This window comes from Leptodactylus fuscus, chromosome 6 (assembly GCF_031893055.1).
Source record: "Leptodactylus fuscus isolate aLepFus1 chromosome 6, aLepFus1.hap2, whole genome shotgun sequence".
Taxonomy (NCBI): Eukaryota; Metazoa; Chordata; class Amphibia; order Anura; family Leptodactylidae; genus Leptodactylus; species Leptodactylus fuscus.
Genome location: NC_134270.1, coordinates 167,001,744 through 167,029,136, shown reverse-complemented (window position 1 = coordinate 167,029,136; position 27,393 = coordinate 167,001,744).

The window sequence follows — 27,393 nt, the reverse complement described above, 5'->3', positions numbered from 1 at the left end:
CACAAGGTGTTGCTAAAGTTCATACCTAAGATGGTGAAAATTGGTAGAGACAAACCCTCTGACATTGGCTCTGCATCTAAGCTTCCGATATTACAGGCAGACATGCAAAAATTTCTCAAGTAAAAGAACTCGCAATCCCCACTCCAGGCAGCCAGGGCTGCACAGACAGAAGAAACCAGTACTGTCAGGGACGCTGCCATGGACTCAGATGATGACGGTTCCCCATTGGATAAGAATCCATTAATTATTACTAAGGCATTTTTGTGCAAAACGCTACAGCAGGCTTTAGCGCCGTTACACACCGAAATGAGCGAAATCCGTGCTGAACTTAAAACTATGAATTCACGAGTTGAGACTCTTGAACATACGCAATCAGGGGTGGTAAAGACCACAAAGGTTTTGGCGCACAAAGTTGATACACAGACGGAACACCTGAACAAGACATATCTGTTACTGGAAGATCTAGAAAACAGAAACAGACGCAGAAATGTCCGCATACGCGGAGAAACATACGCCAGATTCCCTACAAGTCGTAATCGCCTCCATTTTTAAACCACTACTAGGTGAGGAATTGGTCGCGGAAATGCATATTGAACGGGTACATCAAGCCATACGCCTCAAACCCGATCCGAATGATCCCCCGCGAGATATTATTTATGCACTTCTATCATCGGCACACGCTACTGCTATACTTAAAGCTGTGAGGGAACAGAAAGATCTGATGTATGAAGGAGACCAGTTACAGTTCTTCCAGGACTTAGTCCCGTCAACTCTTCAGAAGAGACGCACTAGGAGACCGCTGTTAGACGCTTTTAAGTCTCATGGCCTTCAGTACTCTTGGCTGTTTCCGTTTGGTCTCTCAGTGCTAAGAACGGTATTCAGGGGGGTGGGGGGGGTCTTTCTGTCGTCCGCCTCAGGCAGCAGAAAGGTTAGGTTCACCACTGAATGCACAGCAGGACACAAGTGAGGAGGGAGCTGTGACCACCAGCAAAAACAGGGCGCCAGTGCTAAGACAGCCACATGGTCTTCATCTATGATACCTTATACCCTTGATATGCTCTATATTCTGGATATTTTGTGTATTACATAGTTACTAGAGATGATCGAGTAGGTATTCGATCGAATACTATGGTATTCAAAATACTTGTACTTGATCGAGTACCACTCACTATTCGAATGGAAAAGTTCGATGCAGAACCAGCATTGATTGGCCGAATGCTATACAGTCGGCCAATCATTGCTGGTTCTTCTCCTACCTTTAGAAGTCTTCTCCGTGCAGCTTCTCCGCGGCGTCTTCCGGCTCTGAATTCACTCTGCCAGGCATCGGGCCTGGGTAGAGCCGACTGCGCATGTCTGCTTGTAGTGCGGGAATGCGCAGTCGGCTCTGCCCAGGCCCGATGTCTGGCAGAGAGAATTCAGAGCCGGAAGATGCCGCGGGGAGGCTGCAAGGAGAAGACTTCTCGGAGGATCCAGTCCGACCCTCACTCGTGGACTTGGTAAGTGTAATTTGATTGAACGTTGCCTACCCCTAAAACGAGCATTTTCCCCCCATAGACTATAATAGGGTTCGATATTCGATTCGAGTAGTCGAATATTGAGGGGCTACTGAAAACGAATATCAAACCTCGAACATTTTACGGTTCGCTCATCTCTAATAGATACATAAGAAAACAAAAAAGGGGAGGAGTACTCAAAATACACTAATGTATACAACAATATGAGCTTTATTAATAAATATAATACATATATAAATGAAAGTCAAAATACCATCAGACCAAAGGGAGAAGTCATGAAGCCGGAAACAAACATAGTAAAGGGTGCAAATGCAGCGGCCACAGTCTAAAATTTAGTATAAAACAGTGTCATACCAGAATAGACACTTAGCCCATGAATAAATATATCTTACATAGGATTGAGCGATCGGGATCGGCTGGAAAATGATCGGAAATCGGATTTATAAATCTCAAGATTGGCTCAACCCTAAAAGTTACTTTTCCCATAGAGAAGCATTGACAATGGTTGAGCGATCGGGAAAGATCATATCCAATCAGTGATCGAGCAAATTTCACGATCACGAACGGGATCGACTGAAAAATGATCGGAAATCGAATTTTAAAATCGATCCTGAAATCTCAAGATCGGCTCAACCCTAATCGTACATCAAAGGTGACAAAGTGCAATACAGTAGAATATGCCATAAGTCAGTTATGTGAAACACCCAATGTATATGTATACCAAAAGGGATAAGACGTAATTGCCTCGCCGGGACCGACTCTCCCCTGTCCCCTACGCGTGTTTCCGCGTTTGAAACCTTCTTCCCCCGAATCCGCATGAAAGAATGAGCATGTTGCTTCTTTTTTTCGTTTGTTCCAGCTCCCGGAAAGAAGAACTGACCGGCTCCCATTGATTGCAATGGAAGCCGTCTTTTTGGTCAGGATTTTGTGGCAGATACGGACTCAAAATCCTGACCAAAAAACCCAGTGTGAACCTACCCTAAGGCTTAGTTCACACATAAATTACATGTGGCTTATTTTGGCACCGGAAAAAAATGATTCCTAATCAGGAAGCTTTTTTTGGAGCTCTTTTTTTTTTTTTTTTTTTTGTAAAAACCGCTTCAAAAAATGCCAGGAAGACGGAAAACGCCTGAAGAAAGGTCATGTCGCTTCTTTTTTCTGCTATCAGTCTGCATAGACCACTATTGTAACGGGGCTGATTTTGAAGCGAAATCCTCTGTCAAAATGAGCCTCTTTGCCCCGTGTGAACAAGCCCTAAGCCCTTGTGGGCAGGACTCTCCATCCCACTGTGCCACTTAGTCCCTGTTAGTATTGTGTTTGTTTTGTATATTTTGTGTACTGTATGTAAACCCTCAAATGTTTAAACCCATAGAATGAATATAATAATGTACAGAGCACCATGGAATGAATATAATAATGTACAGAGCACCATGGAATGAATATAATAATGTACAGAGCACCATGGAATGAATATAATAATGTACAACACCATAGAATTAATATAATAATGTACAGCACCATGGAATTAATATAATAATGTACAACACCATAGAATTAATATAATAATGTACAGTACCATGGAATTAATATAATAATGTACAACACCATAGAATTAATATAATAATGTACAGCACCATGGAATTAATATAATAATGTACAGAGCACCATGGAATGAATATAATAATGTACAACACCATAGAATTAATATAATAATGTACAGCACCATGGAATTAATATAATAATGTACAACACCATAGAATTAATATAATAATGTACAGTACCATGGAATTAATATAATAATGTACAACACCATAGAATTAATATAATAATGTACAGCACCATGGAATTAATATAATAATGTACAGAGCACCATGGAATTAATATAATAATGTACATCACCATGGAATTAATATAATAATGTACAACACCATAGAATTAATATAATAATTAGAGATGAGCGAACAGTGTTCTATCGAACTCATGTTCGATCGGATATTAGGCTGTTCGGCATGTTCGAATCGAATCGAACACCGCGTGGTAAAGTGCGCCATTACTCGATTCCCCTCCCACCTTCCCTGGCGCCTTTTTTGCTCCAATAACAGCGCAGGGTAGGTGGGACAGGAACTACGACACCGGTGACGTTGAAAAAAGTAGGCAAAACCCATTGGCTGCCGAAAACATGTGACCTCTAATTTAAAAGAACAGCGACGCCCAGCTTCGCGTCATTCTGAGCTTGCAATTCACCGAGGACGGAGGTTTCCGTCCAGCTAGCTAGGGCTTAGATTCTGGGTAGGCAGGGACAGGCTAGGATAGGAAGGAGAAGACAACCAACAGCTCTTATAAGAGCTAAATTCCAGGGAGAAGCTTGTCAGTGTAACGTGGCACTGACGGGCTCAATCGCCGCAACCCAGCTTTCCCAGGATCCTGAATGGAATACACTGTCAGTGTATTCCCGTATACCCGATATATACCCCGATACCCGTTCCAACGGTGTGCCCCCCCACCTTCACCCCAGAAATACCCTGCAAGTCCCCTAGCAATAGAATTGGGGCTATATACACCCACAATTTTTACTACTGGTATACAGTGCCATTGTCTGACTGGGAATTCAAAGAATATATTGGGAATACAAATACCCTCATTTCTTGCTACTGCCATATAGTGCCAGTGTCTGACTGGGAATTCAAAGAATATATTGGGGTTACGTGCACCCACAATTTTTACTACTGGTATACAGTGCCATTGTCTGACTGGGAATTCAAAGAATATATTGGGAATACAAATACCCTCATTTCTTGCTACTGCCATATAGTGCCAGTTTCTGACTGGTAATTCAAAGAATATATTGGGGTTACGTGCACCCACAATTTTTACTACTGGTATACAGTGCCATTGTCTGACTGGGAATTCAAAGAATATATTGGGGTTATAAATACCCTCATTTCTTGCTACTGCCATATAGTGCCAGTTTCTGACTGGTAATTCAAAGAATATATTGGGGTTATGTGCACCCACAATTTTTACTACTGGTATACAGTGCCATTGTCTGACTGGGAATTCAAAGAGTATATTGGGAATACAAATACCCTCATTTCTTGCTACTGCCATATAGTGCCAGTTTCTGACTGGGAATTCAAAGAATATATTGGGGTTACGTGCACCCACAATTTTTACTACTGGTATACAGTGCCATTGTCTGACTGGGAATTCAAAGAGTATATTGGGAATACAAATACCCTCATTTCTTGCTACTGCCATATAGTGCCAGTTTCTGACTGGGAATTCAAAGAATATATTGGGGTTACGTGCACCCACAATTTTTACTACTGGTATACAGTGCCATTGTCTGACTGGGAATTCAAAGAATATATTGGGGTTATAAATACCCTCATTTCTTGCTACTGCCATATAGTGCCAGTTTCTGACTGGTAATTCAAAGAATATATTGGGGTTACGTGCACCCACAATTTTTACTACTGGTATACAGTGCCATTGTCTGACTGGGAATTCAAAGAGTATATTGGGAATACAAATACCCTCATTTCTTGCTACTGCCATATAGTGCCAGTGTCTGACTGGTAATTCAAAGAATATATTGGGGTTACGTGCACCCACAATTTTTACTACTGGTATACAGTGCCATTGTCTGACTGGGAATTCAAAGAATATATTGGGGTTATAAATACCCTCATTTCTTGCTACTGCCATATAGTGCCAGTTTCTGACTGGTAATTCAAAGAATATATTGGGGTTACGTGCACCCACAATTTTTACTACTGGTATACAGTGCCAATTTCTAACTAGGAATTCAAAATGCGCAAGGCTCCCGGAAAGGGACGTGGACGAGGCCGTGGGCGAGGTCGGGGGAATGGTTCTGGGGAGCAAGGTAGCAGTGAAGCCACAGGGCGTCCCGTGCCTACTCCTGTGGGGCAGCAAGCATTGCGCCACTCCACAGTGCCAGGGTTGCTTGCCACATTAACTAAACTGCAGGGTACAAACCTTAGTAGGCCCGAGAACCAGGAACAGGTCTTGCAATGGCTGTCAGAGAACGCTTACAGCACATTGTCCAGCAGCCAGTCAGACTCTGCCTCCTCTCCTCCTATTACCCAACAGTCTTGTCTTCCTTCCTCCCAAAATTCCGAAGCTTTACAGAACAATAACCCAAACTGTCCCTGCTCCCCAGAGCTGTTCTCCGCTCCTTTCATTGTCCCTCAACCTGCCTCTCCACGTCACGATTCCACGAACCTAACAGAGGAGCATCTGTGTCCAGATGCTCAAACACTAGAGTCTCCTCCATCTCCGTTCGATTTGGTGGTGGATGACCAGCAACCCACCCTCATCGACGATGATGTGACGCAGTTGCCGTCAGGGCATCCAGTTGACCGGCGCATTGTGCGGGAGGAGGAGATGAGACAGGAGTTGGAAGAGGAAGTGGTGGATGATGAGGACACTGACCCGACCTGGACAGGGGGGATGTCAAGCGGGGAAAGTAGTGTGGATGTTGAGGCAGGTGCAGCACCAAAAAGGGTAGCTAGAGGCAGAGGCAGAGGTCAGCAGCTTAGGAGAAGCCAGGCCACACCCGGAATCTCCCAAGATGTTCCAGTTCGTACCCAGCCCCGAAAAACTCCCACCTCGAGGGCACGTTTCTCGAAGGTGTGGAGTTTTTTCAAGGAATGCGCCGAGGACAGATATAGTGTTGTCTGCACAATTTGCCTCTCGAAATTGATTAGGGGCTCTGAGAAGAGCAACCTGTCCACCACTTCAATGCGCCGTCATTTGGAATCCAAGCACTGGAATCAGTGGCAGGCAGCAACGGCAGGACAAAGGCCGCCTGCCGTTCACGCCACTGCCACTGCCTCTGCCACTGCCTCTGCCACTGCCACTGCTGACTGTGCTGGCGATGCACTCCAGAGGACGAGCCAGGACACCACTTCATCTGCCTCCGCCACTTTGTTGACTTCTACCTCATCCTCCCCTGGTCCTGTCTTATCTCCTTCTCCTGCACCATCAAAGGCACCATCAGGCGTTTCTTTACAACAACCCACCATCTCTCAGACATTGGAGCGGCGGCAAAAATACACTGCTAACCACCCACACGCGCAAGCCTTGAACGCCAACATCGCTAAACTGCTGGCCCAGGAGATGTTGGCGTTCCGGCTTGTTGAAACTCCCGCCTTCCTGGACCTGATGGCAACTGCGGCACCTCGCTATGCCGTCCCTAGCCGTCACTACTTCTCCCGGTGTGCCGTCCCCGCCTTGCACCAGCACGTGTCACTCAACATCAGGCGGGCCCTTAGTTCCGCGCTTTGCACAAAGGTCCACTTGACCACCGACGCGTGGACAAGTGCATGCGGACAGGGACGCTACATTTCACTGACGGCACACTGGGTGAATGTAGTTGAGGCTGGGACTGCTTCCCAAACTGGCCCGGTGTACCTCGTCTCCCCGCCTAACATTCCTGGCAGGGACACGAGAAGAACACCCCCCTCCTCCTCCTCCTCTACCGCCTCCTCCTCCGCCACCGCCTCCTCCTCCGCTGTTAGATTGACCCCAGCTACGAGTTGGAAACGTTGCAGCACTGGCGTTGGTAGACGTCAGCAGGCTGTGCTGAAGCTGATCAGCTTGGGGGACAGACAGCACACTGCCTCCGAGGTGAGGGATGCCCTCCTCGATGAGACGGCAATATGGTTTGAGCCGCTGCACCTGGGCCCAGGCATGGTCGTTTGTGATAACGGCTGGAACCTGGTAGCAGCTCTGGAGCTTGCCGGACTCCAACATGTTCCATGCCTGGCCCACGTCTTCAACCTAGTGGTGCAACGTTTCCTAAAGAGCTACCCCAATGTTCCAGAGCTACTGGTGAAAGTGCGGCGCATGTGCGCCCACTTTCGCAAGTCGACAGTAGCCGCTGCTAGCTTAAAATCTCTCCAGCAACGCCTGCATGTGCCACAACACCGGCTTTTGTGCGACGTCCCCACACGCTGGAACTCAACGTTTCAGATGTTGAATAGAGTGGTTGAGCAGCAGAGACCTTTGATGGAATACCAGCTACAAAACCCTAGGGTGCCACAAAGTCAGCTGCCTCAGTTTCACATCCATGAGTGGCCATGGATGAGAGACCTTTGTGACATCCTACGGGTCTTTGAGGAGTCCACAAGGAGGGTGAGCTCTGAGGATGCGATGGTGAGCCTTACAATCCCGCTCTTGTGTGTTCTGAGAGAATCCCTGATTGACATCAGGGATAACTCAGATCACACAGAGGAGTTAGGGATAGCATCCGATCCGTCACAGCTGGAGAGTAGGTCCACACATCTGTCCGCTTCACTGCGTTTAATGGAGGAGGAGGAGGAGGAGGAGGAAGAAGAGTTGTCCGATGATGTGATGGTGATACAGGAGGCTTCCGGGCAACTTCGAATCGTCCCATTGTTGCAGCGCAGATGGGTAGACATGGAGGATGAGGAGGAAATGGAGATTGAACTTTCCGGTGGGGCCAGAGGAGTCATGCCAACTAACACTGTGGCAGACATGGCTGAGTTCATGTTGGGGTGCTTTACAACCGACAAGCGTATTGTCAAAATCATGGAGGACAACCAGTACTGGATCTTTGCTATCCTTGACCCCCGGTATAAAAACAACATCTCGTCTTTTATTCCGGTAGAGGGGAGGGCCAATCGCATCAATGCTTGCCACAGGCAATTGGTGCAGAATATGATGGAGATGTTTCCAGCATGTGACGTTGGCGGCAGGGAGGGCAGTTCCTCCAGTAGGCAACCAAGTTCTCACCGGTCCACACAAACGAGGGGCACACTGTCTAAGGTCTGGGACACCTTGATGGCACCCCCTCGCCAAAGTGCCGCCACGGAGGGTCCTAGTGTCACCAGGCGTGAGAAGTATAGGCGCATGTTGCGGGAATACCTTTCCGACCACAGCCCTGTCCTCTCCGACCCCTCTGCGCCCTACACGTATTGGGTGTCGAAGTTGGACCTGTGGCTTGAACTTGCCCTATATGCCTTGGAGGTGCTGTCCTGTCCTGCCGCCAGCGTCCTATCTGAGAGGGTGTTCAGTGCAGCCGGTGGCATCATCACTGACAAGCGCACCCGTCTGTCAGCTGAGAGTGCCGACCGGCTCACTTTGATAAAAATGAACCACCACTGGGTAGAGCCGTCATTTTTGTGCCCACCTGTGTAAAGCACCCCAACATGAAACTCCATGTCTGTACTCAACCTCTCCAATTCCTCCGCATCCTCATACTCATCCACCATAAGCGTTGCACAATTCTGCTAATACTAGGCTCCCTCCACCCTGATTTCCCCCAACTCTGCTGGTTAGAGGCTCCCTCCACCCTGATTTCCACCAACTCTGCTGGTTAGAGGCTCCCTCCACCATGAATTGGTCCAAACTGGGTTTTTTAGAGGCTCCCTCCACCATGAATTGGTCCAAACTTGGCTGTTTAGAGGCTCCCTCCACCATTAATTGGTCCAAACTGGGCTGGTTAGAGGCTCCCTCCACCATGAATTGGTCCAAACTGGGTTTTTTAGAGGCTCCCTCCACCATGAATTGGTCCAAACTGGGGTTTTTAGAGGCTCCCTCCACCATGAATTGGTCCAAACTGGGCTGTTTAGCGGCTCCCTCCACCATTAATTGGTCCAAACTGGGCTGGTTAGAGGCTCCCTCCACCATGAATTTGCCCAAACTGGGCTGTTTAGAGGCTCCCTCCACCATGAATTTGTCCAAACTGGGCTGGTTAGAGGCTCCCTCCACCATGAATTGGTCCAAACTGGGGTTTTTAGAGGCTCCCTCCACCATGAATTGGTCCAAACTTGGCTGTTTAGAGGCTCCCTCCACCATTAATTGGTCCAATCTGGGCTGGTTAGAGGCTCCCTCCACCATGAATTGGTCCAAACTGGGTTTTTTAGAGGCTCCCTCCACCATGAATTGGTCCAAACTGGGGTTTTTAGAGGCTCCCTCCACCATGAATTGGTCCAAACTGGGCTGTTTAGCGGCTCCCTCCACCATTAATTGGTCCAAACTGGGCTGGTTAGAGGCTCCCTCCACCATGAATTTGCCCAAACTGGGCTGTTTAGAGGCTCCCTCCACCATGAATTTGCCCAAACTGGGCTGGTTAGAGGCTCCCTCCACCATGAATTGGTCCAAACTGGGGTTTTTAGAGGCTCCCTCCACCATGAATTGGTCCAAACTTGGCTGTTTAGAGGCTCCCTCCACCATTAATTGGTCCAAACTGGGCTGGTTAGAGGCTCCCTCCACCATGAATTTGCCCAAACTGGGCTGTTTAGAGGCTCCCTCCACCATGAATTTGCCCAAACTGGGCTGGTTAGAGGCTCCCTCCACCATGAATTGGTCCAAACTTGGGTTTTTAGAGGCTCCCTCCACCATGAATTGGTCCAAACTTGGCTGTTTAGAGGCTCCCTCCACCATTAATTGGTCCAAACTGGGCTGGTTAGAGGCTCCCTCCACCATGAATTGGTCCAAACTGGGTTTTTTAGAGGCTCCCTCCACCATGAATTGGTCCAAACTGGGGTTTTTAGAGGCTCCCTCCACCATGAATTGGTCCAAACTGGGCTGTTTAGCGGCTCCCTCCACCATTAATTGGTCCAAACTGGGCTGGTTAGAGGCTCCCTCCACCATGAATTTGCCCAAACTGGGCTGTTTAGAGGCTCCCTCCACCATGAATTTGCCCAAACTGGGCTGGTTAGAGGCTCCCTCCACCATGAATTGGTCCAAACTGGGGTTTTTAGAGGCTCCCTCCACCATGAATTGGTCCAAACTTGGCTGTTTAGAGGCTCCCTCCACCATTAATTGGTCCAAACTGGGCTGGTTAGAGGCTCCCTCCACCATGAATTGGTCCAAACTGGGTTTTTTAGAGGCTCCCTCCACCATGAATTGGTCCAAACTGGGGTTTTTAGAGGCTCCCTCCACCATGAATTGGTCCAAACTGGGCTGTTTAGCGGCTCCCTCCACCATTAATTGGTCCAAACTGGGCTGGTTAGAGGCTCCCTCCACCATGAATTTGCCCAAACTGGGCTGGTTAGAGGCTCCCTCCACCATGAATTGGTCCAAACTGGGGTTTTTAGAGGCTCCCTCCACCATGAATTGGTCCAAACTTGGCTGTTTAGAGGCTCCCTCCACCATTAATTGGTCCAAACTGGGCTGGTTAGAGGCTCCCTCCACCATGAATTGGTCCAAACTGGGTTTTTTAGAGGCTCCCTCCACCATGAATTTGCCCAAACTGGGCTGTTTAGAGGCTCCCTCCACCATGAATTGGTCCAAACTGGGCTGGTTAGAGGCTCCCTCCACCATGAATTTCCCAAAACTTGGCTGTTTAGAGGCTCCCTCCACCATTAATTGGTCCAAACTGGGCTGGTTAGAGGCTCCCTCCACCATGAATTTGCCCAAACTGGGCTGTTTAGAGGCTCCCTCCACCATGAATTGGTCCAAACTGGGTTTTTTAGAGGCTCCCTCCACCATGAATTGGTCCAAACTGGGCTGTTTAGAGGCTCCCTCCACCATGAATTTGCCCAAACTGGGCTGGTTAGAGGCTCCCTCCACCATGAATTGGTCCAAACTGGGCTGGTTAGAGGCTCCCTCCACCATGAATTTGCCCAAACTGGGCTGTTTAGAGGCTCCCTCCACCATGAATTGGTCCAAACTGGGTTTTTTAGAGGCTCCCTCCACCATGAATTGGTCCAAACTGGGCTGTTTAGAGGCTCCCTCCACCATGAATTTGCCCAAACTGGGCTGGTTAGAGGCTCCCTCCACCATTAATTGGTCCAAACTGGGCTGGTTAGAGGCTCCCTCCACCATGAATTTGCCCAAACTGGGCTGTTTAGAGGCTCTCTCCACCATGAATTTGCCCAAACTGGGCTGTTTAGAGGCTCCCTCCACCATGAATTTGCCCAAACTGGGCTGGTTAGAGGCTCCCTCCACCATGAATTGGTCCAAACTGGGTTTTTTAGAGGCTCCCTCCACCATGAATTTGCCCAAACTGGGCTGGTTAGAGGCTCCCTCCACCATGAATTGGTCCAAACTGGGTTTTTTAGAGGCTCCCTCCACCATGAATTTGCCCAAACTGGGCTGGTTAGAGGCTCCCTCCACCATGAATTGGTCCAAACTGGGTTTTTTAGAGGCTCCCTCCACCATGAATTTGCCCACACTGGGCTGGTTAGAGGCTCCCTCCACCATGAATTGGTCCAAACTGGGGTTTTTAGAGGCTCCCTCCACCATGAATTTGCCCAAACTGGGGTGTTTAGAGGCTCCCTCCACCATGAATTTGCCCAAACTGGGGTGTTTAGAGGCTCCCTCCACCATGAATTTGCCCAAACTCTGCTGGTTAGAGGCTCAATCCACCCTGATTTTCAAAACAAATGTTGGTGCCAGCCTCAACTTACTACAAGGGCCAAATTCACTGCTGGTGACAAGCTCTCCTCACTGCAAGTGCCAAATACACATGTTTCAAGGTGTTTTCCTACTGTCAGAGAGGTGGTATTGAGTGTGTAAAGTGTGTAGTTGTTAGGCTGTGATGTTGGGGTAATAGAGGGTCTTTGGTGTGTTAGATGCCCCCAGACATGCTTCCCCTGCTGTCCCAGTGTCATTCCAGAGGTGTTGGCATCATTTCCTGGGGTGTCATAGTGGACTTGGTGACCCTCCAGACACGGATTTGGGTTTCCCCCTTAACGAGTATCTGTTCCCCATAGACTATAATGGGGTTCGAAACCCATTCGAACACACGAACATTGAGCGGCTGTTCGAATCGAATTTCGAACCTCGAACATTTTAGTGTTCGCTCATCTCTAATAATAATGTGCAGCACCATGGGATTAATATAATAACGTCCAGCACCATGGAATTAATATAATAATGTACAGCACTATGGAATTAATATAATAATGTACACAGCACCATGGACTTAATATAATAATGTACAGAGCACCATGGAATTAATATAATAATGTCCAGCACCATGGAATTAATATAATAATGTCAAGCACCATGGAATTAATATAATAATGTACAGAGCACCATGGAATTAATATAATAATGTCAAGCACCATGGAATTAATATAATAATGTACAGAGCACCATGGAATTAATATAATAATGTCCAGCACCATGGAATTAATATAATAATGTACAGAGCACCATGGAATTAATATAATAATATACAGCACCATAGAATTAATATAATAATATACAGCACCATGGAATTAATGGGAAGAAGAAGAAGAAGAGATACAGAAATGACAGTCATTGCGCCCAGGGCTTAACCAAAATGTAGTATATAAATTTACCATTCTGAGATTGCAAGTAACAGCCTAATGGGATACAAAGTAAGGGCCCCTTCACACTTCGGATACGCTGCCTGATTCTGAACGTTAAAACACGTTCAGAATCAGCGCGTATAAAGCAGATCCCATTCATTTCAATGGGAGCCGGCATACGAGCGCTCCCCATTGAAATGAATGGGCTGCTTTTTACTCTAAGCGCTTGGCTCAGTCCGCTTTATACGTGTTTTAACGTTCAGAATCAGGCAGCGTATCCATAATGTGAAGGGGCCCTAACAACATCAGCAAATTAAAATGCTCAATTGTGTTCAGCTGCCACCTTACAGATAACGTGAGGGCGCACCAATGGGTTGCAATTCTATTCTACCCTTACCATTGCTAAAAGCAGTTGTGTGTGTGTATATATATATATATATATATATATATATATATATATATATATATATATATATATTTGTTATGTACTGCTCTTCACTATCTTTAGAATTAGATATTAATAATAGGACTACCTAGAACTCATACACAAAGATGGATTATGGACCAATGGATAGGAACCCCAAAGAAAAATATCCAATGGCGCTCACAAAGTCTTCAGACAACACTCGGATGGGTGAAAAGGATAGTATTTATTGATTGCGCGTTTCAAGGCTTTTTGTGCTCCAAACTGGACAAAACCTCTTCATCAGATCGAGTTTAAATTAACATTTAAAAAAACAGAACAAAAAACAAAATTAATAAAAAGTAATAAAATGCATGTATGATCAACGAAAAATTTTTTTCCTTTATGGATAAGCTCAACATATTATTCTGACAGAGCTCATCCATAAGGGAAAAGAATGTGTTTACGCTGATCATACATGCATTTTATTACTTGTGTCCAGTTAACCCTTACACGTCCCCTGTATTCTATGTTTCGGTACATTTCCAAGGATACCATATTTATATGGTTTAATTTACATTTTAACATTTTAACAAAAATCTAAAATTCTGCAAAATATTTTTTTTTTCTAAAACTCGCCATATTCTGAGAGCCAAAACCAAACCAGGTATAATACAGCAGAGACCCCGCGGTTATGTTCTGCCACCATGTATAATATCGGGGATCTGCTGTACTATTATGGCATATGATGGGAATGGGTTAATCTAAGGAAAGAGTTGATGTTGCAGAATTAGGGTAAATTATGGGAACGAATACGGGATCCATGTACATCATTTTTTGTAATGTGTTTTTCAATATTGCAGAAATTTCTGTTTCCTGTATTCAAGAAGGCGGCACATGGGGGGTTAAGTATATCTGTATCACTATTAGACAGGAGAACACAAGCAATCAGATACAACAATTAAAGGGAACTTAAATTACTTTTCAATACCCTTGTACTGTAAGGGTGATGCTGAGCTGTAAAGCCCACCCTTGTGATGGTGAAGAGATATTGATACAGAAACTACCGGCAGCAATATCTCTGGCACCAGGGCGCGTAAGTCAAAGCTGACATTGGGCTGCCACTGCCACCTCTTGGTGGTCTATAATATCACCAGAGGATGTGAGAGTTCCTCTTTAATGCTGCTATATAGATACAATATAGGAGCCCTAAGGTTCATTATGGCTGCTATATGGATGTACAGTACTGTAACCCTAGTAAACTTTAGGGCCATTATACTGTATCTGTATAGGAGCCCTAATGAATGTTTGATAGGGCTACTACAGATGACAGTCGCAGCCACCTGTGTTTTTTTCCCCATCCTTCTGAGCCTGTTCTCCTCCCCCCACCTACGTACACTGACCGTGCCCAGGGAGCAGTGGTAAATATTATATAAAATACCCTATAATAATACATATAAAACCATGGACCACAGAAAGAAGGAAAGAGGAGGAGGATGTACTCAGGTGCTCATGATACTAGCAGCTGTTGAGCAAAACTTCCTTCTGCCATGAGATCCCTTGATCCAAAATCAGACATCCATCTTAGAAGATCAATTTCTGAGTCTGACGAGAATCTTTCATCAAACTGTCCCATCACAGTCAGCAAATGTAATTCAAAGGACTCAAGAATAGAAAAAGAGAGATACCAAAGACTGTAATTGTAGATAAAACTATAAATACTGAATCATATGAGCAAAGTAAGACACGGAACAATCCTGCACAGAATATCTGTCTGTATCTACTGAATAAGCATCTGCAGCTAATAAAAGAGAAAAGTAATCATACAAAGTAAATAAAGACACAGAGCGTACGACCAGTTCTTGGCAAACTTATATTATGTGCCAGTAACCGATATGGTAAATAACAGAGAGAGAGAATAACAGGAACCAAGAAACGTCTTACTGATTATCTTATCCTTTATAAGTCATTGCAAAAATATATTGCATTACCTATACTCTGCTGAGCATCAGTTACATCCTGTATTATACTCCAGAGCTGCGCTCACTATTCTGCTGGTGCAGTCACTGTGTACATACATTACATTACTTATCCTGTACTGATCCTGAGTTACATCCTGCATTATACTCCAGAGCTGCGCTCACTATTCTGCTGGTTCAGTCACTGTGTACATACATTACATTACTTATCCTGTATTATACTCCAGAGCTGCTATTCTGGGCAATCCTATTAATATTATAAATGTGAAAGTTTGTGAGTTTGGATGTTTGTGGGTTTGTGAGTTTGGATGTTTGGATGTTTGGATGTTTGGATGTTTGTTCCTCAATCACGCAAAACCCGCTCGACCGATTTGGCTGAAATTTTCCACAAACATAGTCACTACACTCGATTGCGCAATAGGCTACTTTTCGTCACAACAGCGCACATACATTTGTGCCAGGACCCCCACAAAACCCAAACTCACACACTCACACTCTGCAATCTCACACACTTTGGACCATAGCAAGCCACAAAATTCATATTGCCCTCTACAGCCTCGCCCCTAACCCCACACAATCACATATACATATACTTTACCACTTTGCCCCTCACCCTACGATACTCCAGGAGGTTCTCTTTAACGCTCCGGAGCAGCCATGTTTGCCGACCCCCACCGCTCTGACAATCCGCGACACCGCCCACCCATGTCAATACCCCTAGGAAGTCTAATAAATGCAAAAAAAAAGTTTTAAAAAAAGTAAAAAAAAAATATAAAAACAAATAAAAAGGATTAAAAATTCAAATCACCCCGCGTCCGAAATCGCCCGCTCTACAAAGCTATACAAATATTTTTCCTGTTCGGTAAACGCCGTAGCGGGAAAAATGGTCAAAAGTGCCAAACCGCCGTTTTTTCACTCTTTTGATTCTGATAAAAATTTTAATAAAAAGTGATCAAAGCAATAACATTTCCCGAAAATGGTAGAACTAAAAAGTACACCCGACCCTGCAAAAAAAGACGCCCTATACATCCCCGTACACGGACGTATAAAAAAGTTACGCCTGTCGGAATATGACGACTTTTCAAAAAAAATGTTTTAACACAGTTTTGGATTTTTTTTAAGGGGTCAAAATGTAAATAAAACCATATAAATTTGGTATCCCCGGAATCGTAACGAAACACAGAATACAGGGGACATGTCATTTTGGTTGCACAGTGAACGCCGTAAAACCAAAGCCCGTAAGAAAGTAGCAGAAATGCATTTTTTTGTCAAATCCACCCCATTCAGAATTTTTTTTCCCTGCTTCCCAGTACATTATATAGAATAATTAATGGTGGCATCATGAAGAAAAATTTGTCCCAAGAAAAATTAAGACCTCATATGGCTCTGGGAGCGGAGAAATAAAAAAGTTATGGGGTTTAGAAGGAGGGGAGTCAAAAATGAAAAACCAAAATCAAAAAATGCCATCGACGGGAAAGGGTTAACTTCAAATACTTCTGTCCCAAAGTCACTATGTAAAGTTTCTCACAACACCGTATATATAGCAGCTCTAATACAAAGTAACTGCAACACAAAAGTCTCACGTATTCTCTGAATTACAGCAAAAACAAGATACAAAGTTACATTTCATATCCCACACCTTATACACAGTACGAAAACCTTACCCACGCCTGTATATACCCACTGCTACAATCACCGCAGACGAAGTCGCGGGTACCAGCTAGTGTTACCATATGTTTGACCTCAGAAACCTCCAATGATCGGCTATATTTGTTAGGAGCTGCTGTAAGGAGTTGCCAAGCTATATTTTAACCCTCTAGTGCCCAGTGCAGGTGAAATGTGATATTACGTTCTAATAAATGACAGTACATGTAATACCTGGATCCTCCACAGTGAGAGGGGTTTATGTAAGTCTGGACTTTGGTGACATTTTCATCCACTTCCTTATTATATCAGAATGTAACGCCATAGTGTCTTCCTATCTGTAATTAGCACAATCGCTATTTGTTTCTTTATTGACGTCCATAACAAATTATGGAAATTAAAAAGTCTGAACCCAAAAGCTTAAGATGGATCGAAAATCTGTCCTACTGCTGTCATCCCTGAGTGAGTCGTATGTGTGATTTATCTGCAAACTGTCATGTCCTACTGTTACATATATACCCTGTTTCTCCAAAAATTAGCCCTAGAATGATTTTGCAGGGTTTCTAGAGTAGGTTTGAAATATAAGCCCTACTCTAATATACGCCCTAGTTACAGTCAGCGCCTCTAGGGCGAGGTTATGTCCTGCAGGTCAAAATCCGCTCACCTGATCCCAGATTCTGAGTGCTGTCTCCTGGGTCGGCTACTATCCGGTGGGCTTGGCTACCAGACATCAGGTGCCGCCCCTGCTCACTCCTAAAGACGCAGCCACTAAACTGCAGCCCCTCCCCCTTAGTGTAAAGGAGAGGATACAGAGAGAGGACGGCTCTTCACCAAGTGTTCACAGTAAGTTTGTTTAACGCACCGTCAATTGTGAATGTAAGTTAGGGTTCGGGTGACTGACACCATTACATCCCATTCCTTTAGACCTTCTTAAGTGTTCTATAGGATTTTCACTATCTATACCAAGAACTTTCTTTTTCTCTTTTGCAGGCGTGCTTGTCTTGCTGGTAACCGCAGATGACACAGACAGTCAGTATTTTACCCTTATACTTATAGTGAGATAGAAAATTCTTTAAATTACAAAAAAATATATGTTTAGTATAAAAACTTTTAAAGATTGGTTATTTTCTGGTGACGCCTCCCCTTTGACGGTGCACTCCAGGTAATATGGGTGCTCTGTATTATGCCTAGTGCAGTGTCTGGAGTAGTCAGAAGCCCCCTAGGCACTAGTCATGGTCCAGATTAGACTTTCTATTATTGGGCACAATGTGACAGACAGGACAGGGATCTCAGACTACTATAGTGCTGATCCGGAACAAGGCAAAACTACAACAATCTCCAGCTCAGCAATGTCGTTACCCCTACATAGGTACATGCAAGTAGGAGATCAGGTTTGTACTTCTACATCCAGAAAGAGTTGGGCAACAAACTCAGTTATAGTGTTAGCCATTTTGGTAGCCACCCAACATCCCCAGGTATTACACCCAATATTATACTACAGTCAGTGGCGTAACTACCACCATAGCAGCAGAGTGTTAGGATTCTGCCTTGTGTACTGGAATCAGGTGCCCTGAAGCAAGATGGCGGGAAGGGCTTCGCTGAACCAAGTTTCCTGTTTCCTGCAGCTGGGCTGGACTCCTGGTCACATGCCTCTGGTCACATGCCTTTTAAGGGGCGTGGTATCTTCTGCACATTGCTTGTGTATTCTGTTGGAGTTTCCTCTGACTGACCTCAAGCTCCTGGAGCTGGCTTTATCCCGCTGGTTCCCCAATCCTGCTGGGTCTTGCAGTCCTCCTCAAGATCATCTCTACTTGCTGCTGTACCCCTGCTGGGCTCCCTGACTCAGTCACCTGACTACTCATCCTTCGGCTTAGCTGCTGCACCTGGCGACTCCGCTGCCCGCACGGAAGTGCGAAAGGTCTGCGCCTGCTGTCGCTGAAGACCCCGGTGCCTATTCGTCCACCTGGTCCGCTTTCCGGGATTCCCGTCCACCGACAGACTCTATCCGCCCTGACATCCATTTGACCTCTGCCTGGTTACGCACCGCCTTCCCGCTCTCAGCCGGCCCTTACTGTCTGCTTGTCTATCCTGTGTCAGATTTGCAATAAAGGACTGAAACTGGACCACTGGCCTCCTGCGTATCCACTCATATTGTGACAGGATACACAAGCCATCTTGGAGGTCGTCACACTTCAATCCCTAGACGCTCGCCTGAAACAGGTGAGCAGTCTCACGCAGACGCTGGCTACGGAGGTCCAGGACGTCAAGAAGCGCCTGGCTCTCCTGGAGGTACAGGTCAACCAAAATGCGCAGCAGATTGGAACTGCTTTACAGGACTTAAGCGCTCGTACTCAGACGTTGGAACATCACATTTCCAGTGGCCCCACTACGCCTCCAGCACCAATTTCGCCTAAGTTGCCCCCGTTTCGCTTTAGCGGCGATCGGGACAAGTTCAGGGGCTTCATCAATCAATGCCATTTATATTTCGACACTCATGAAGCAAAATTTCCCACAGATCACTCTAAGGTGCTGTGCATAATAATGTTACTAACCCACAAGGCCATCGCTTGGGCTAACCCCCTTATTGAGACAAACGACGATCGACTCAACAACTTTGATGAGTTTGTAGCTGCCATGACACAGATGTTTGATGACCCCCACCGGAGGGCTACGGCAGAAACCACCTTATTGGCGCTCAAACAGGGTAGACGTCCGGTTATCGATTATGTCATGGAGTTCCGGAGATGGGCGGTGGATACCACGTGAAACGCCAATGCCCAACTTCCGTTGTTCCGTATAGGCTTATCAGGAGCTATGAAAGATGAACTGGCCCGGGCCGAGGCTCCCGACACTTTGGATGACTTCATTAATCATTGTGTCCGGATTGACGCCCGGATGTCGGAGCACCGGCTGGAGAGATGGAAGGCTCTAAATCGCAGTAGTGACCCATCCTCATGGGGTTTCCCAAGGGAGGTTACAAGCAAGCCTTCCCAGCGGCCTGAGGCCGAACCCATGCTGGTCGACTCCTTGCAGCATCGCGAGAGGAATGACCGCCGAGAGCACCGGCTGCGGGAGAAACTTTGTCTGTACTGCGGTGATCCCAGTCACATGTTATTGAACTGTCCCATACGACCTCCTAAGATGGTAGCCGCGGTAGCTGATCACGAGTTATCAGATGAGGAGTCTGTCAGCTCAGATCAGAATCTACCATTAAACGCAATTATTCAGACTGTTTCCTCTATGCTGCCTCCTCCTCGGCTCGGGAACAAGAGAACGCATTGCCTTGTGTCCGTCCGCATTAAGAAGGGATCTGACTGGTTGGAGACATCGGCCATGATTGATTCCGGGGCCAGTGGAAATTTCATGGACTCCACATTTGCCGCTCAGAATAAGATCGGGACCAAGAAAAGACAGGCTCCTGTATTAATGGAGACGGTAGACGGTTCCCCCCTAGCTTCGGGTCCAGTGGATCTAGAAACAGAACCTTTACAGATCTACATCCCACCGGAACATAAGGAGACGCTGTCCTTCATGTTGATTACATCTCCTCACTTCCCCATCATTTTTGGGCTCCCCTGGCTTCAGGCACATAATCCCTCAATTAACTGGGGAACAGGGCAGGTGACCTTTCCAACGCTGCCCCTAGTGAATGCAGCAGCTACTGAGGTACCGGCTGCCGAGTTAAATACTGCTGGTGTTCTCCCCCGGAGTATGCGGACTTCGCAGATGTCTGTGATAAGACCAGGGCAGACTCTCTGCCTCCACATCGGCCGTATGACTGCCCCATTGAATTGCTACCTGGAGCGGCTATTCCATTTGGACATATTTACCCGCTTGCGGGGCCGGAATTAGAGACCTTGAAAGTGTACATCGAGGAGAATTTGGGCAAGGGATTCATCCGTCCTTCCTCGTCCCTGGCTGGGGCCCCGATATTTTTTGTCAAGAAGAACGATGGGTCCTTAAGACCGTGCATTGATTACAGAGACCTTAATAAGGTGACGGTACGTAACCGATATCCGTTACCCCTGATTCCCGAACTTCTAGAGAGGGTCCGCCATGCCAAGATCTTTACCAAACTAGATCTCCGGGGGGCTTACAATTTGCTACGCATCCGACCGGGGGATGAATGGAAGACCGCATTTCGCTCCCGCTATGGGCACTTTGAGTATTTAGTAATGCCATTCGGACTATGTAACGCGCCGGCCACATTTCAGCATTTGGCCAATGACATTTTTCGAGACTTACTGGACCGTTTCGTCATCATCTACCTGGACGATATCCTGATTTTTTCTGATTCCATTGCCGATCATCAGGAGCATGTCAAGACGGTCTTGAGGCGCCTCCGGGAGAACAAGTTGTATATTAAATTGGAGAAATGTGACTTCCACACGACTAAAGTTCAATTCCTGGGCTATATCCTTTCACCTCAAGGTATTAGCATGGACGATAGCAAGGTCCAAGCTGTGCTCAACTGGCCGGTTCCCAAATCCATCAAGGAGATTCAGCGGTTCATTGGCTTTGCCAATTTCTATAGACGCTTTATTAAGAACTTTTCGGAAATTGTGGCCCCTATCACTAAACTGACAAGAAAAGCAGCATCTTTTAGCTGGACTCCACAAGCCCAGGAGGCCTTTGACAGACTTAAGAACAAGTTCACATCAGCACCAGTATTGGTACACCCTGACCCGGCTCGCCCTTTCATAGTCGAGGTGGATGCCTCCGATTCAGCTGTCGGAGCCATACTGTCCCAGAGGGTCGGGGAGAAGGAGTTGTTGCATCCCTGTGCTTTCTACTCCCGGCAACTTTCTACGGCAGAACAGAATTATGATATCGGGAATAAAGAACTGTTAGCTATCATTTCGGCCTTTAAGGAGTGGAGGCACCTTCTGCAAGGGACCTCTCAGCAGATTATTGTGTTAACAGACCACCGGAATTTAGAATTTGTGCGGTCCGCCAGGTGTTTGTCTCCCCGGCAGGCGCAGTGGAGCTTATTTTTGACTCGTTTTAATTTCTTGATTTCGTACAGGCCAGGCTCGCGGAACGGGAAGGCGGATGCCTTGTCCCGTATGTTTGCAGAGGGAGCCACAGCAGAGGTCCCTACGAGGACGATTGTTCCAGATTCTAATTTCGTGGCGGTGTTGCATGATCGGGACCTGTTGAACAACATTAAGGAGGCATACGAGATGGACCCCTTCCTTGCTCAGCCATCTACGGACGTGTCATTAATGTTCAAGAACCACGTATGGATGGTGGGGCAGCGCCTGTATGTTCCAGAAGGGGCACGCTTGAAGGTCTTGAAATTTCTTCATGATTCCAGGTTGGCCGGGCATACGGGAACTCAGAAGACGCAAGAGCTGGTCGGGCGATTCTTCTGGTGGCCGGAACTCCTAGGGGACGTTAAGAAGTATGTCCAATCCTGTGAAGTGTGTGCCAGGAACAAGGTGCCACGATCCGCACCTACGGGCCTTCTACAACCCCTGCCGGTCCCTTCACGTCCTTGGGGGTCTATATCTATGGACTTCATTGTGGAGCTTCCAGTTTCCAAAGGGAGGAACACGATCCTCGTGGTGGTGGACCGTCTGACGAAGGCCGCACATTTCATTCCTTGCACAGCGCTACCATCAGCCAAAGAGACAGCGGATTTAGTTGTAGAAAACGTGTTTCGCCTGCATGGAGTCCCGGACGACATAATTTCTGATCGGGGGGTCCAGTTCACCGCAAGGTTCTGGCGGGCCTTCTGTGCAGCTCTTGGAATTCAGGTACAACTATCTTCTGCCTTCCACCCGCAGACCAACGGACAGACAGAACGGACGAACCAGACGTTGGAGCAGTACTTACGTTGTTATATTTCACAGCTGCAAGATGACTGGGTCCAGCTACTACCTTTAGCAGAGTTCTGTTATAACAATACACAGAGTTCTTCCACGAAGATGTCGCCATTTTATGCGAACTTGGGATATCATCCAAAGGTCGTGCCAAGACTGACTGTGGATGGTCCGGTTCCCGCTGTTTCGGAGAGGGTGGCTACAATGCAGCAGGAGCTGGAGGTCCTGAAACAAACACTGTTTGCAGCCCAGGAACGTTACAAGAGAGCAGCAGATCGACACCGGCGATCGGCCCCGACGTTCAAGGTGGGCGATGCGGTTTGGCTTTCCACCAAGAACTTAAAACTCAGGGTCCCATCGAGGAAGTTGGCTCAAAAATTCATGGGTCCCTACAGGGTCGTGGCTCTAGTGGGTGCGGCGGCTTGTCGATTACGGCTACCGAAGACCATGAAGATTCATCCGGTATTCCACGTTTCCTTACTGAAAACCGTAGTTCCGAATCCTTTTCCTGGACGTACACCTGCTCCACCGGGTCCGGTCGAAGTGGAGGGCCAGGAGCACTTTCTGGTAGAGAAGATCGTGGATTCCAGAATATTTCGGAACAGGCTGCAGTATTTGATCAAGTGGCAAGGATACCCATCTGAAGACAACTCCTGGGAGCCACCAGCCAACATCAACGCCCCTCGTCTGATCGCTCAGTTCCATCAGAGGTACCCTAGGAAGCCAGGTCCTGGGCCTTCCAGAGGCCGTCCTTAGGGTGGGAGTACTGTTAGGATTCTGCCTTGTGTACTGGAATCAGGTGCCCTGAAGCAAGATGGCGGGAAGGGCTTCGCTGAACCAAGTTTCCTGTTTCCTGCAGCTGGGCTGGACTCCTGGTCACATGCCTCTGGTCACATGCCTTTTAAGGGGCGTGGTATCTTCTGCACATTGCTTGTGTATTCTGTTGGAGTTTCCTCTGACTGACCTCAAGCTCCTGGAGCTGGCTTTATCCCTCTGGTTCCCCAATCCTGCTAGGTCTTGCAGTCCTCCTCAAGATCATCTCTACTTGCTGCTGTACCCCTGCTGGGCTCCCTGACTCAGTCACCTGACTACTCATCCTTCGGCTTAGCTGCTGCACCTGGCGACTCCGCTGCCCGCACGGAAGTGCGAAAGGTCTGCGCCTGCTGTCGCTGAAGACCCCGGTGCCTATTTGTCCACCTGGTCCGCTTTCCGGGATTCCCGTCCACCGACAGACTCTATCCGCCCTGACATCCATTTGACCTCTGCCTGGTTACGCACCGCCTTCCCGCTCTCAGCCGGCCCTTACTGTCTGCTTGTCTATCCTGTGTCAGATTTGCAATAAAGGACTGAAACTGGACCACTGGCCTCCTGCGTATCCACTCATATTGTGACACAGAGGCAGCTGCCACAGGGCCCGGGACATCAGGGGCCCGGTGACAGCTGCTACCGCTGCTATCATTATTCTCGGAGGTCTTTTCGGACCCCTGAGTATAATGATCGGGGCCCCCTGTTGGTGGAATACTTTCCACCAACAGGGGGCCCCAAGCTGCAGCAACAGCTGACACACAGGAGCTGCAGGTCTGGCTCCTCTCAGCGCTTCAGGACGCTCCCTCTCCCCCTCTCCGCCCCCTCCCTTTCTCTGTCTGTCCTCTGCCCACCAATGAGAGGGCTGAGGAGAGCCCAGGAGGCGGGGCTTATCCCTGCCGAGCTCCTGCCGTCCTGCAAGAGAAGAAGAGGAAGAAGCTGCTCCAGGAAACTGAGACTGAAGATACACAGGTACGTACTGGGGTTACTTATTAATATCAGGCATTTGGGGGGATTACTTTTGTTTTAGTAACTCCATGTGCCTCATATTAATAGCAGTTAACCCCATCATGTCCCTCACATTAACCCCTGTGTGCCTCACTATAAGAGTTACTGATATGTGAGACATATGGGGGTAATAATAATGAAGATACTTTATTATTACCTCCATGTCTCTCACATATCAGAAACTCTTATGTGAGGCACACAGGGGTTAATGTGAGGGACATGATGGGGTTAACTGCTATAAATATGAGGCACATGGAGTTGCTAAATTGTAATGCACATGAACAGATTTTTTATCCACAATTGTCCTGGTATAGCGGTCAGCGGTGATGTGACAGTATTTAGTCCTGTAGGGGCCACTAAGGGACATAATACTGTGTGCAGGGGCCACTATGGGACATAATACTGTGTGCAGGGGCCTCTAAGGGACATAATACTGTGTGCAAGGGTCACTATGGGACATAATACTGTGTGCAGGGGCCTCTAAGGGACATAATACTGTGTGCAGGGGCCACTATGGGGTATAATACTGTGTGCAGTGGCCACTATTGGGTATAATACTGTGTGCAGGGGCCACTATGGGACATATTACTGTGTGCAGGGGACACTATGGGGCATAATACTGTGTGCAGGGACCACTATGGGACATAATACTGTGTGCAAGGGTCACTATGGAGCATAATACTGTGTGCAGGGACCACTATGGGACATAATACTGTGTGCAAGGGTCACTATGGGACATAATACGGTGTGCAGGGACCACTATGGGACATAATACTGTGTGCAGAGACCACTATGGGACATAATACTGTGTGCAAGGGTCACTATGGGACATAATACTGTGTGCAGGGGCCTCTAAGGGACATAATACTGTGTGCAGGGGCCACTATGGGGTATAATACTGTGTGCAGTGGCCACTATTGGGTATAATACTGTGTGCAGGGGCCACTATGGGACATAATACTGTGTGCAGGGGACACTATGGGGCATAATACTGTGTGCAGGGACCACTATGGGACATAATACTGTGTGCAGGGGTCACTATGGTACATAATACTGTGTGCAGGGGCCTCTAAGGGACATAATACTGTGTGCAGGGGCCTCTAAGGGACATAATACTGTGTGCAGGGGCCTCTAAGGGACATAATACTGTGTGCAGGGACCATAATGGGACATAATACTGTGTGCAAGGGTCACTATGGGACATAATACTGTGTGCAGGGGCCACTATGGGATATAATACTGTGTGCAGGGGCCTCTAAGGGACATAATACTGTGTGCAGGGGCCTCTAAGGGACATAATACTGTGTGCAGGGGCCTCTAAGGGACATAATACTGTGTGCAGGGACCACTATGGGGGATAATACTGTGTGCAGGGGCCTCTAAGGGACATAATACTGTGTGCAGGGGCCTCTAAGGGACATAATACTGTGTGCAGGGGCCACTATGGGGACATAATACTGTGTGCAAGGGTCACTATGGGGCATAATACTGTGTACAGGGGTCATTATGGGACATAATACTGTGTGCAGGGGCCACTATGGGGTATAATACTGTGTGCAGGGGCCTCTAAGGGACATAATACTGTGTACAGGGGCCACTATTGGTCATAATAGAGCGCGCAGGAATGCGTAGAAGGGACTCGGTCGAGATCTTCGGTGTCGAGGGGGCCCCATGTCAAAAGTTCGCCACGGGGCCTTGCCATTCCTAGTTACGCCACTGACTACAGTTCAGGGGTCCATCATAATTTTATTTCCTTGAAATTCTTACCTAAGTTCGAAGAAGTTGTTCAAGTTCCTGCAATACCATAAATAACCTCGGCCATTTTTGAAAATAAGTAGTCATGTGTTATTCATTATGGAGAACCCTTTGAAGTTGATCTTAATTTTTCTTGTATATTATTTATTTCGCAGTCACTTGTAAAGAAGATGAAGAATATAGTGAGTGTGGGAGTTCCTCTCCTCCAACCTGCGATAACATGAAGCCTACGTGCACTTCAGACTGTAAGCCCGGATGTATCTGCAAGAAGGGCAAGGCGAGAGATGACTCTGGTCAATGTGTGCCAGTAGAAGACTGCTGAAAAGGGAACACCACCTATAAAGATGGTGGCGATGACTGCGGCAACGTCTACGCATCAATCTTTAACCCTAGAATACTGTGCAAAAATGATTGTACAATTGGCTTCTTCTGTATACCTGGCTATGTCCACCTGCCCGGCACCAACAGATGTGTCCATTCTGAGGATTGCCCCAAAAATAGCAATCCAGCAATTCCTGTGTGAGTTGAAAATTAAAGGGACCTTGTCCAATTATAATGAGACATGTCTAATGGAAATCAAGTGGGTGTCAAAAATTATTTTTTATCCATTTTTGGATTCACATAGAAACTATATAAGATAAGATAAGATAATCCTTTAATAGTCCCACAGTGGGGAAATTTCAGCATGTTACAGCACCATAGTAATACAGATACAGGATAATACACAGTAATATAGGCACACATATACTGAGAAGAGAATATATACACAGACCTCTGACCAGTGGCGTAACTAGGAATGGCGTGGCCCCAAGGCAAATATTTGACATGGGGCCCCTCCAGCCGCTTGACCCCCCCACTTGCACAAACCTCATTCTTGAACACACTATTATGACCCATAGTGGCCCCTGCACACAGTATTATGTCCCATAGTGGCCCCTGCACACAGTATTATGTCCCATAGTGGCCCCTGCACACAGTATTATGCCCCATAGTGGCCCCTGCACACAGTATTATACCCCATAGTGGCCCCTGCACACAGTATTATCCCCCATAGTGGCCCCTGCACACAGTATTATGTCCCATAGTGGCCCCTGCACACAGTATTATGCCCCATAGTGGCCCCTGCACACAGTATTATGCCCCATAGTGGCCCCTGCACACAGTATTATCCCCCATAGTGTCCCCTGC